Source organism: Lutra lutra, chromosome 1, assembly GCF_902655055.1.
Source record: "Lutra lutra chromosome 1, mLutLut1.2, whole genome shotgun sequence".
Lineage (NCBI taxonomy): Eukaryota > Metazoa > Chordata > Mammalia > Carnivora > Mustelidae > Lutra > Lutra lutra.
Window position 1 is genome coordinate 204654520 of NC_062278.1, and position 11591 is coordinate 204666110.

General features: G+C 48.5%; 1 protein-coding gene across 3 annotated transcripts in view; it reads right to left on the bottom strand.

The window, feature by feature from the left end:
• Positions 1-9173, bottom strand: part of DAG1 (dystroglycan 1) — a 69842-nt gene extending 60669 nt beyond the window's left edge. Inside the window, exon 1 of one of the 3 annotated variants that reach the window (XM_047694001.1) lies at positions 9022-9173. The gene's annotated coding sequence lies outside the window, so the exon portion shown is untranslated. The other 2 variants (XM_047693991.1, XM_047694005.1) reach the window with 2 other exon arrangements.
• Positions 9174-11591: the final 2418 nt, after the last annotated feature.

Consider the following 11591-nt stretch of genomic DNA (forward strand, 5'->3'; position numbering starts at 1 on the left):
GGGAGCCTGCTTCCTCCTCTCTCTCTGCCTGCCTCTCTGCTTACTTGTGATTTCTCTCTGTCAAATAAATAAATAAAATCTAAAAAAAAAAAAATAAAAAATAAAATAAAATAGTTTTAAAAAAATTTTTTAAGTAAATAAAATGTAAGTATAAATTGGGGTGCCTGGCTGGCTTAGTCAGTAGAGCAGGTGGCTCCTGATCTCAGGGTTGTAATTTCAAACCCCAGGTTGGCTGTAGAGATTGCATAAATAAATAAACTTATTTAAAAAAAAAATTTTTTTTAATAAAAGTATAAATTAAGCGAGCATACCGCTGAAGTTTCATTCAGATTTACTTCACTCCCACAGAGAAATCAGAACAGGTTCACCAACTTAGATACCTTCAGTTTATGATACTGCTCCATGGCGTCCCATCATCCATCTCCCTACCCTGGACCCAGGGCAAAGCTAAGAAAATACCTAGCCATCAAACCCAAGAAATAGGAAAATAGGAAACCCTATTCATTAAAGCTAAATTAAGCCCTCTGGCTGGTGTAATTTTGTAAACTACTCTAAAATCCTATTTATAGAAATTGCTATCTGAGCAGTATTACTGACTAATGATCAGAGTGAAACAGGACATCAAAAGGCAAAGCAGGTTATGTGACTCATAGGAAGACTGCTTTCAAGTAGTACCCAAAGGCATGGACACAGAAAAACCTACTGGGAAATGACCAGATTAATCACTTTTATATTCAAAACCACCATTACCTTACTCCAGGCCTGGAGTGTCCATGCAGGAAAAGCAGAAAAAGATGGGGGCTTAAGAACCAACAGCACAGTAACATTAGCAAAGACAGAGAAACACTCTTTAATGGGGAAGAGGAAGAAAACTTACTCCAGAAAATGATGGGAGAAATCCTTGACCAATACACAAGACACACTGAAGAACACACTACCTGAACTTATTCTCACTTTGAGTACCCTTGAGGTTGAATACTCTCTAGTCCCCATTTGGACCCCTTCAATGTTCAAACCAGCATTTACTTCTCTGATACTCTGGAAGCCTCCAGCCCCCAAGCCATCGCACTCCACAGTGGCTCCAATCTAAACAACACACCCAGAGAACCTGGATATTCAATCAAACTTTTCATCACTGACTTCCTGTATAAGCTAGGAAAAAAAACCTCCTAAGGCAGGGCACCTGGGTGGTTCAGTCCTTTGAGCGTCCAACATTCTGGTTTCCGCTTTCGGTTTTAGGTCATGATTTCTGGGTGTTAAGATTCTCTGCTCCACCCTCCTACCTCTGCCCCTCCCCCTCTGGGGTTCACACATTCTAGCTCGCTCTCTCAAATAAATAAATCTTTGGGGGAAAAAAAAAACTCACAAGGCCTCACTCTTATTCTTGCCCATCCACTAAATGGATCTCGCAATACTTGCCATTCCACTAGGCTAGTTGTACACCCCTTATCAAGAAGAGTATGACCAAAATAAAAACTCAAAAAGGCAAGCAAGGTAAAGTGGGTCCACCTGCACACTATCATGGGCCACCATTAGTATTCTGCATGGGTCAAGTCTGCAAACCAATGACAATTCTTTCAATGAATCCACTTGAAAGCCACACCATCCTTGCTATGATTCTGAGTCTCCCAAACTGCAGACATTTTATATATACATATGTGTGTGTGTGTGCGCACATGTGCACGTGCACACTTACACGCAATTTTTTTTTTAAACAGGCTCCATGCCCAGCATGGAGCTCAACATGGGTCTTGAACTCACCACCCTGAGATCAAGACCTGAGCTGAAGTCAAGAGTCAAGATACTTCGCAATATAAAATCAGGGGCACCTGGGTGGCTCAGTGGGTTAAGCCTCTGTCTTTGGCTCAGGTCATGATCTCAGGGTTCTGGGATCGAGCCCCGCATCAGACTCTCTGCTCAGCAGAGAGCCTGCCTCCCCCTCTATCTCTGCCTGCTGCTCTGCCTACCTATGATCTCTCTCTCTCTGTGTCAAATAAATAAATACTTTAAAAAAAAAAAGGAATATAAAATCAATGCACAGAAATCAGTTGCATTTCTATACACCAACAGCAAGACAGAAGAAAGAGACATTAAGGAGTCAATCCCATTTACAACTGCACCCAAAACCATAAGATACCCAGGAATAAACCTAAGCAAAGAGGCAAAAAATCTGTACTCAGAAAACTATGAAGTACTCATGAAAGAAACTGAGGAAGACACAAAGAAATGGAAAAACATTCCATGCTCATGGATTAGAAGAACAAATATTGTGAAAATGTCTATGCTACCTAAAGCAATCTACACATTTAATGCAATCCCTATCAAAATACCATCCATTTTTTTTTTCAGAGAAATGGAAGAAACAGTCCTACAATTTATATGAAACCAGAGAAGACCCCGAATAGCCAGAGGAATGTTGAAAAAGAAAGCCAAAGTTGGTGGCATCACAATTCCAGACTTCAAGCTCTATTACAAAGCTGTCACCATCAAGACAGTATGGTACTGGCGCAAAAACAGACACAGGGATCAATGGAACAGAATAGAGAGCCCAGAAATAGACCCTCAACTCTATGGTCAACTAATCTTCGACAAAGCAGGAAAGAATGTCCAAAGGAAAAAAAGACGGTCTCTTCAACAAATGGTTTTGGGAAAATTGGATAGCCACATGCAGAAGAATGAAACTGGACCGTTTCCTTATACCACACACAAAAATAAGACTCAAAATGGATGAAAGACCTCAATGTGAATCCATCAAAATCCTTGAGGAGAACACAGGCAGCAACCTCTTAGACCTCAGCCACAGCAACTTTTTCTTAGACACGTCACCAAAGGCAAGGGAAGCAAGGGCAAAAATGAACTATTGGGGGGCGCCTGGGTGGCTCAGTGGTTAAGCCGCTGCCTTCGGCTCAGGTCGTGATCTCAGGGTCCTGGGATCGAGCCCCGCATCGGGCTCTCTGCTCTGCGGGGAGCCTGCTTCCTCCCCTCTCTCTGCCTGCCTCTCTGCCTGCTTGTGATCTCTCTCTCTCTGTCAAATAAATAAATAAAATCTTTAAAAAAAAAAAATGAACTATTGGGACTTCATCAAGATCAAAAGTTTTTGCACAGCAAAGGAAATAGGCAACAAAACCAAAAGACAACGGACAGAATGGGAGAAGATATTCGCAAACAACATATCAGACAAAGGGCTAGTATCCAAAATCTATAAAGAACTTATCAAACTTAACACCCAAAGAACAGGGGCGCCTGGGTGGCTCAGTGGGTTAAGCCGCTGCCTTCGGCTCAGGTCATGATCTCAGGGTCCTGGGATCGAGTCCCGCATCGGGCTCTCTGCTCAGCGGGGATCCTGCTTCTCTCTCTCTCTCTCTGCCTGCCTCTCCATCTACATGTGATCTCTCTCTGTCAAATAAATAAATAAAATCTTTAAAAAAAATTTTTAAAAATTTAAAAAAACACCCAAAAAAACAAATAATCCAATCAAGAAATGGGCAGAGGACATGAACAGACACTTCTGCAAAGACGACATCCAGATGGCCAACAGACACATGAAAAAGTGCTCCACATCACCTGGCATCAGGGAAATACAAATCAAAACCACAATGAGATACCACCTCACACCAGTCAGAATGGCTAAAATTAACAAGTCAGGAAACGACAGATGTTGGCGAGGATGCGGAGAAAGGGGAACCCTCCTACACTGTTGGTGGGAATGCAAGCTGGTGCAGCCACTCTGGAAAAGAGTATGGCAGTTCCTCAAAAAGTTGAAAATAGAGCTACCCTACAACCCAGCTATTGCACTACGGGTTTTTACCCTAAAGATCCAAATGCAGTGATCCAAAGGGGCACATGCACCCGAATGTATATAGCAGCAATGTCCACTATGGAAAGAACCTAGATGTCCATCAACAGATGAATGGATAAAGTAGATGTGGTGTATATATATACAATGGAATATTATGCAGCCATCAAAAGAAATGAAATCTTGGCATTTGCAACTACGTGCATGGAACTAGAGGGTATTATGCTGAGCGAAATAAGTCAATCAGAGAAAGACAATTATCATGTGATCTCCCTGATATGAGGAATCTGGGAGGCAGGGTGGAAGGTTTGCAGGGTAGGGAAGGAAAAAAATGAAACAAGATGGGATCCAGAGGGAGGCAAACCATGAGAGACTCTTTAATCTCAAAAAACAAACTGAGGGTTGCTGGGGGGGGTGAAGGGGTAGGGACAGGGTGGTTGGGTTATGGACACTGGGGAGGGTATGTGATATGGTGAGTGCTGTGAAATGTGTAAGCCTGATGATTCACAGACCTGTACCCCTGGGGCAAATAATACATTAGATATTAATAAAAATAATTTTTTAAAAAAGGTCAGACACTTAAGCAAGTGAGCCACCCAGGCACCCCCAATTTTTTTAATTCTTTTTTTTTTAATTAAGTAGGCCCCACGCCCAGCATGGAGCTCAATGCAGGACTGGAACTCATGCCCCTGAGATCTAAACTGCAGACATTTTAAAACACACTAGTTCTCTACCCACCAAGTGGGTCAACAAATCATGGCTTCTCCTCCTGAGTACATCCCTTTCTTGCCATCTCTTTCAACCACCCTTTCTACTACCTTCTTTATACCTCTACCTTCTACCTCCTTCAACTGCACTCCTGCAAGACTCAAAACTAGGGCACAAGCACTATCCCACTCAGAACTTCCAGGGACACCCCACTGGCCCAGCTCAGTCTTCAGGTCAGACTTTTGCCCCACCTTCCCCAAGGGACACTTCCTTTGGCTTTACTCCTTGGTCCTCAGGCATGGCCTGATCTTTCGCTCCTCCACCTTCTTCGGGTCACCTAAGGACAGCCCCTCATCTTGCCTGCCTGCCACAGACTCAGCCTTCTCCCCATTTTGCTGTCTAGGCGCCCTGTTTATTCCAAGTCTCTCAAGTTCTCACCAGTATTTGGCTGATGCTGCCTTATATTCCACTGCCCTCTCCTGCCCCTTCGATTCCATGGTAGATCCCTGATGATACCAGCACCATTCAGGTGCCTAATATCTGCTGAACAGTCTCATCTTGAACCTTCCTTCTCTCTCCTCACTCCCCTGTTGAACACTGTCCTTGTTTAGATCACCTACCTCCTTACTAGACCACAGCAGTAACCAACTTGCCTCCAGTCCAGTCTCCATACTCATAATAGGGGCTTTTTTTAAATATATTTTTTAAAATGTTTTTAAATAAACCCTATGATATGCCCAGCATGGGGATCGAACATACAACCTCAAAAGCAAGAGTCCCACATTCCACTGACTGAGCAAGAGGCACCCCAAAGTCACTTCTTTTTTTTTTTTTTTTTTAAAGATTTTATTTATTTATTTGACAGAGAGAAATCACAAGTAGGCAGAGAGGCAGGCAGAGAGAGAGGAGGAAGCAGGCTCCCTGCTGAGCAGAAAGCCCGATGTGGGGCTCGAACCCAGGACCTGGGATCATGACCTGAGCCGAAGGCAGCGGCTTAACCCACTGAGCCACCCAGGCGCCCCCCAAAGTCACTTCTTAAAACCACCACAGCTGGGTGCCTGGGTGGCTCAGTTGGTTAATCAACTGCTTTCATCGCAAGTCATGATCCTGGAGTCCCAGGATCAGGTCACAGATTGCAGGGCGGGGGAGGGGGGTCCCCCCTGCTCAGCAGGGAGTCTACTACTCCCTCTGACCTTCTCCCCTCTCATGCTCTTTCTCTCGCTCTCTCTCAAATAAATAAAATCTTAAAAAAAAAAAAAAGTGGTTAAAAAAAGAAAAACAACCACCACAGCTGTGTTCCAAGTTCCTTCTGGTTCCAACCCAACCTTCTAGAACATATAGAAAAGGTGCCCAGTCTTCTCTCTCACCCCTTGCCTCTGCTCACTTTTTTTCCTTCCAGAGTTGAGACCTTCCTGCCATCAACTCCTTCACCAATCAAACCACTACCCTTTCCTGAAGGTCCAGCTCAACTGAAGTCCCACCCTAAAGCCTGCCCTCTGTACGTAGCCTAGGACCCAGGCTCCTCGGCTTACTTCAGTATCGTGCCCAGAGCACCAGTAGAGGCCCCAAGAAGGCTCAGATAAACCCTAGTTTCTGAGAATGGTCCCTCACAGCATGTTCCTGGAATTCTTCGCGGAGTCCCTGATCACTTCTCCCATACTGCCCTGGCATTGTGCCCACCACCAAACACCTGGGCTTGGTCTTCACCAGAGAAGCACCCAACCAAGGCTACCAACATCAGTCTGATGCAACACAAACTCAGGAGGGCACAGTCAAATGTTCAACCTGTATCCAAATCCAGACTCTGCCACATGATGACAAGTTGTGTGACCTTGGGAACATTCCCTCATCTAGGACTGCTTCTTCAGTCAACATAAAGGATTCTCATAACCACTAGCAATAGTGCACACAGAACAGAAACAGAAAGCCCATGACTGTGGCTGACGTAGTCTATCACATCTCTGACCTAGAAAGCAAGAAAGGCCAGAACAACTGTAAGGTAAAGGATTGTACATACTCTCATCTGCATCGAGAATGAACACACCTGTTAAAAAAAAAAATGAACACACCCATACTCTGAGACCAATACAACAGCCCTGCCCAACAGGAAATGCAATGCCTCAAGTTCAAGAGATAAGATTTTTAACAATCATATGCCATGCCTCTTCTTTCCTGAACAATTTCAGTCCAAGTGGCTCCAGGATCCCCCTCTTACCGCACCATTCTCAGTGTTTTAACAGACACCAGAGAACTCACACAAGATAGAGTTAAATCCTTGGTCATGTTACTCTTCTGACCCACACATTCCTGAATACAGACTTCTTCTCCTTGTCCCCAACCTCCCCCCCCACAACCCCAGCTTGACATTCCCTCTGCTCAACCTTTTCAGACTCTCAGCTGGCTCCTCCTCCCACCTCAGCTCTCCTCTACTGGCAGACCTCACAGCCAGAGGTCTTGAACCCCTCCCCCTCCCTGACACTACCTATGTAGTCACCAGCAAGATCTTTCTAAACACAGGTCTGGACCATGCCACTCCAGTAACTTAAAAGCCTTCTCAGGCTTCTGCACCCTGAGAATAAAGTCTGAACTCCCCAGCACAATGGGCCTAGAGAAAGGCCTAGAAAGGCCTAGAGATCCCACTGGCCAAGCTGGAGGACTCACAGGTGCTATTTTAGGAGCTCATGTACATGTGGTTCCCTGCATCCAGACCTTGCTGTCCCCCAACTAATTCCTGCTGGCCCTGCAAGCCTCAGCTTAGGAATTCCCTTTCCTCAGGCTCCCAAAGCACCATGTGAGCACACTTACTGGGCAGATACTATCAATCACAGGTTCCCTAATTCCCACTGTCCCTGAAACTTCGTTCCTTAAGGGCAGAACCAGCCTCTTTTACATGAGTCCCCTGAACCTACCACAAAATTAGGCAAGGAGTGATGCCAAATATTCATTAAATGAATGAATGTACTTTGTCATACCAACTTTTCCAAAACAGTAAAGACTTGCTCTCTTCCTCTTTCAACCAAGGCTCGAATCAACAAGAGCTTTCATATTCCAGCCGGGTGTTTGTTGCCTGTACAGCACTGCTTACTCTTCCTTTCATACAGTATCCCACAGGCTTTTAACAGGCTCACATTATGCACCTTCATCTCTCCTCAAATCTGCTTTCTCCAAGAAATGGCTCCTCAGCCTCCTTTAAACATGCAGACCATGAGCTCTTATTCCTTGGCTCCACAGCAAACAAAGTTCAATTCAACTTCTCTGGAGTCCAACTAGAGATTTGTATGCCTCCAAGGTTGAATCTTTTTAAAAACAGGGACATTCCAAAATTATCATGTCTCTAAACACGCACCATAGAACAACCTGATAAAGTTACAGTATCCCATCTACAGCAGGCTCAAAAACACCTGGTAGCAAATCCAACTCTTTATCTGGGCTCATGTCCTATAAACACCACCCTCCCTGCGCTGAGTCTGGGTTCCATGCCAGAAATCGCTTCTCCTCGCTTATTTAGGGAAATAGCAGGCCCGGCTCTTAAGTTAGAACTTCAGGCTATAAACGTGTTGTCCCAGGCTCTAGCTTCCACCACGGCAAAAACTTCAGGCTCATCATTAAAACTAATTCTGAAGTAAGTCAGTTTACAAACCTAAGAGCCTCACATGTCAAACCCAGCCAGGATTAATAAAATATGCATTTTTAATTAGCACTTAAGTTTGTATGAAATTAACTTGGAATTTTTGGCAGGATTCTAAGCAGAGAGAGCATTTTCTCCAGAGACACTTTACAGATACACCCGCTCGTGAATCCGGTTTTCCAAACACCAAGTAAAAAGGTGAAAAGGCAGGAGACTTCCAGAGAAGCTCGAGTTGGGGGGTGAGAGGGTGACCCCAAGGCTCTCTGAGCAGCTCAGATCCCAGCGGCTGCGGCGCCCTTCCCCGCCTCCTGCGGGGGGTCAGTGCCCATCCTCCGGCTTCTGTCCAACTGGGCCGCGCGACGACCCTCTTTGCAAGCCCAGGGGGAGGCCCCAAGGCCGTATACGCCTGTGGCCAGCGCGCAGGCCCCGCGTTCCCCGGAGCGCGGGCCGGGCTTAGGCCTGGCCCATCGCCGCGGCGCGGAGCCCGGGCCCCGCCGCGGAACGCCCTAAGCCTTCGCCTGAGGGGCCGCGAGGAGGGGGGCAGCTCTCCCCGGGCCGTGCCGCTGCCTCACCCGCAAGGACGTCCGCAACCGTGTCCCCACCCCGGGCCAAACCGCGAGCAGCAGCAGGTGTTCCTCGGGAGGCTCGACCGGCCACGGGGATGGGGGCCTGGGCTGCTAGGCTCGGCGGCAGGGGACGGGCGGCGCACTCACCGAGCGCCGGCGGGCGGGCCGCGGCAGGTGCTTGCTCCTCCCGGCCGCAAGACGCCACGCCGCTGCCGCCGCTCCCCGGGGACTCGGCGCCAAGCTGCCGTCGCCGCCGTCGCCGCCGCCGCCACCGAGCCCGAGGACCGCGAGCGCCGCACCGCAGCCTCCGCTCGAGCACGTACCGGGCGGTGAGAGGGCGCCGAGCGCGAGGGCGGGGCGCGCGGCCGGAGCCTAGCAACCGCCTGACACGCGAGTGCCGCAGCCAATCCCACCGCCAGCTCCGCGCGGCACCGACCAGCAGTCCGCGCGACGCCCGCTTCTGCCTGCGTCCGCCGCCCCGCAGCGCGCCGCACCCGCGCGCAGGCCCCGCCTCCACCCGCGCGGCTTTGCTCATTGGCCCGCCACGCCCCCGCCTGAAAAGGCACGCCCCTCCCTGGAAGCCCCGCCCCACGGACGGCCGGATCCGTCCCCCGAACACGCCCGGGCCCGTAAGGGTTGCCCCCAGTCCTCAGGCCTGGCCGTGGGGGAGGGGCACCCCACCCAACCTCAGGCCTTCCGGCTGTGAGACTCGTCCAACGCACCCAGGGTGCTCGGGCTCGGGAACTGGCTCTGCCACAGAAGGCCACCTATCGTTTGGCTCTCCTGATTTCTCTCGAATGCAAATCAAGAGGTATTTCTAAGCTATGAAAACGATCAGGAAGCGTCCTCTGAATCGCTAAGGATGACTACCCTGTTGCTTGGCCCTTACACGGATCGGGAAACTGAGGCGAGGGCCGGAAGAGCGGGAAGCTGGCCTCTCTCCAAAGGCCTAGCCCCTAGCAGGCGAGGTCGTCCGGGAAGCGCCTCAGGCCTGACCCTGTCCCCTTCCCCTGCCCCCAACTCCGGAATCCGATGCCTCCTCTGGCGCCAGAAATAGCTCTGACCCGCTGGCGCTGGTCACTCACTACTTGTAGCCTGCATTCTTTCAGGGGGTGGGGGAGTAAGGAGCGGAGGTTACTGCTGAGGTCCTTCTCCCTTCAAGGGGAGGGTCCTAAAGGGGCTCTCGCTAGTCCCAGGGCTTACCTATGGCCTCCAACCGCAAATGCCCCAGAGACCTGAAAAATCACTGGATGGATCTGGGGATGGGATCCATGATGGATTCTGCTCCCTTTCGCTCCCAAATCCTGCTCAGGATGTGTCCATTCCCTCCTGGGCCTGTGTCCAGGTTGGAATTCCAACACAGAACCTTTGTCAGAGAGCACATTCTTTTTTTTTTTTTTTTTGGTCAGAGAGAGCGAGAGAGCGAGCACAGGCAGACAGAGAGGCAGGCAGAGTCAGAGGGAGAAGCAGGCTCCCTGCCGAGCAAGAAGGAGCCCGATGTGGGACTTGATCCCAGGACGCTGGGACCATGACCTGAACCGAAGGCAGCTGCTTAACCAACTGAGCCATCCAGGCGTCCCCAGAGAGCACATTCTGAACACAGAGCTGGCTGCTGCCTGTTGGGCTGTCCTCCCTGAATCCGTACAGGTGTGAGTCTCCCCTGCCTTCTCCCCACTCCTTAAGGAGTGTCCTGGAGAAACAAATTTCAGAGAGCCAGAAGGAAAGTCATCTTCCAAATGCACATAGCTGTTTGTGATTTTTTTTTTAAGATTTTTGAAATGTATTTGACAGAGAGAGAGAGAAAGCACAAGAAAGGGGAGTGGAAGAGGGAGAAGCAGACTGCCTGCTGAGCAGAAAGCCCCAGGAGGAGCTCTATACTAGGACCCTGGGATCATGTGTCAAAGGCAGACACTTAACCAACTGAGCCACCCAGGTGCCCCTTGATTTTATTTTATTTTATTTTTAAGTAATCTCTACATCCAACATGGGGCTCGAACTCACAAGCCTGGGGTCAAGAGGCTCATGCTCTATCAACTTCGCCAGTCAGATGCCCCTTGATTTTTTATACTTAAATGCATAGGCTCCAAACTTCATTCACACAGACTAGAAAAGGAACTGAAATCCAGGGAAAGAGCCCCAAACCATCTTTCAGATGTTAAAACTAAAAAAATTATTGGCCTCTCAAATCCAAATTTAAAATTCTGCTGCTTTGAAAAGGCTAAGAATGTGAAAACTTACTTGGGTTTCTAAATAAAATATATTCTCTCATTCACTCCTTTATTAAGTTTCCTGACACACCCCACCCCCAACCCAACATACACCAGGCACTGCTTTGCAACCCCTAGGTTCTGCGGGGTATTTTAGTGCCTGACTGTATAGTTATATACATATGTTTTTCCAAAACAAAAGATATCAGTGGGTACTGGCCTCCTAAGGTACTTCCCTCCTACCATCTGCACAGAAGCTGCTGGCTACTTCTAGTCCTCACTGATCATCCATGGATCCCAGAGTAACTTCCCTTCTTTCTTTTTAGCACTGGTCTTCCTAGATGAAGCACCAGGCCTCATTCTGGCCTCCAGAGTCCCAGTGCCCCATGCCTAAGCAGCCCCCAGATTTCTGACCAAGGAAGGGGCCTCAACTAGTTGGTTCCAGAAGATGGGGTAGTCCTGGAAGGAGGGAACAACAACCAGAGTGTGCATGAAGCCCTTACAGCCAAATCCTTTCCAGTCCTTGCTTCTCTAGGTTTGGGGTTCCTTTGGAGGCACTGTGGCCCCCAGGCTGGCACTAATGTTCTCCCCCTTCCTAATCCTTCACTCCTGACAGATCTCACATGTTTTCTTCCCCCCAGCCCAGAATGGCTCTAACCTCTGGATGTCATTACAGGCTTTTTTCA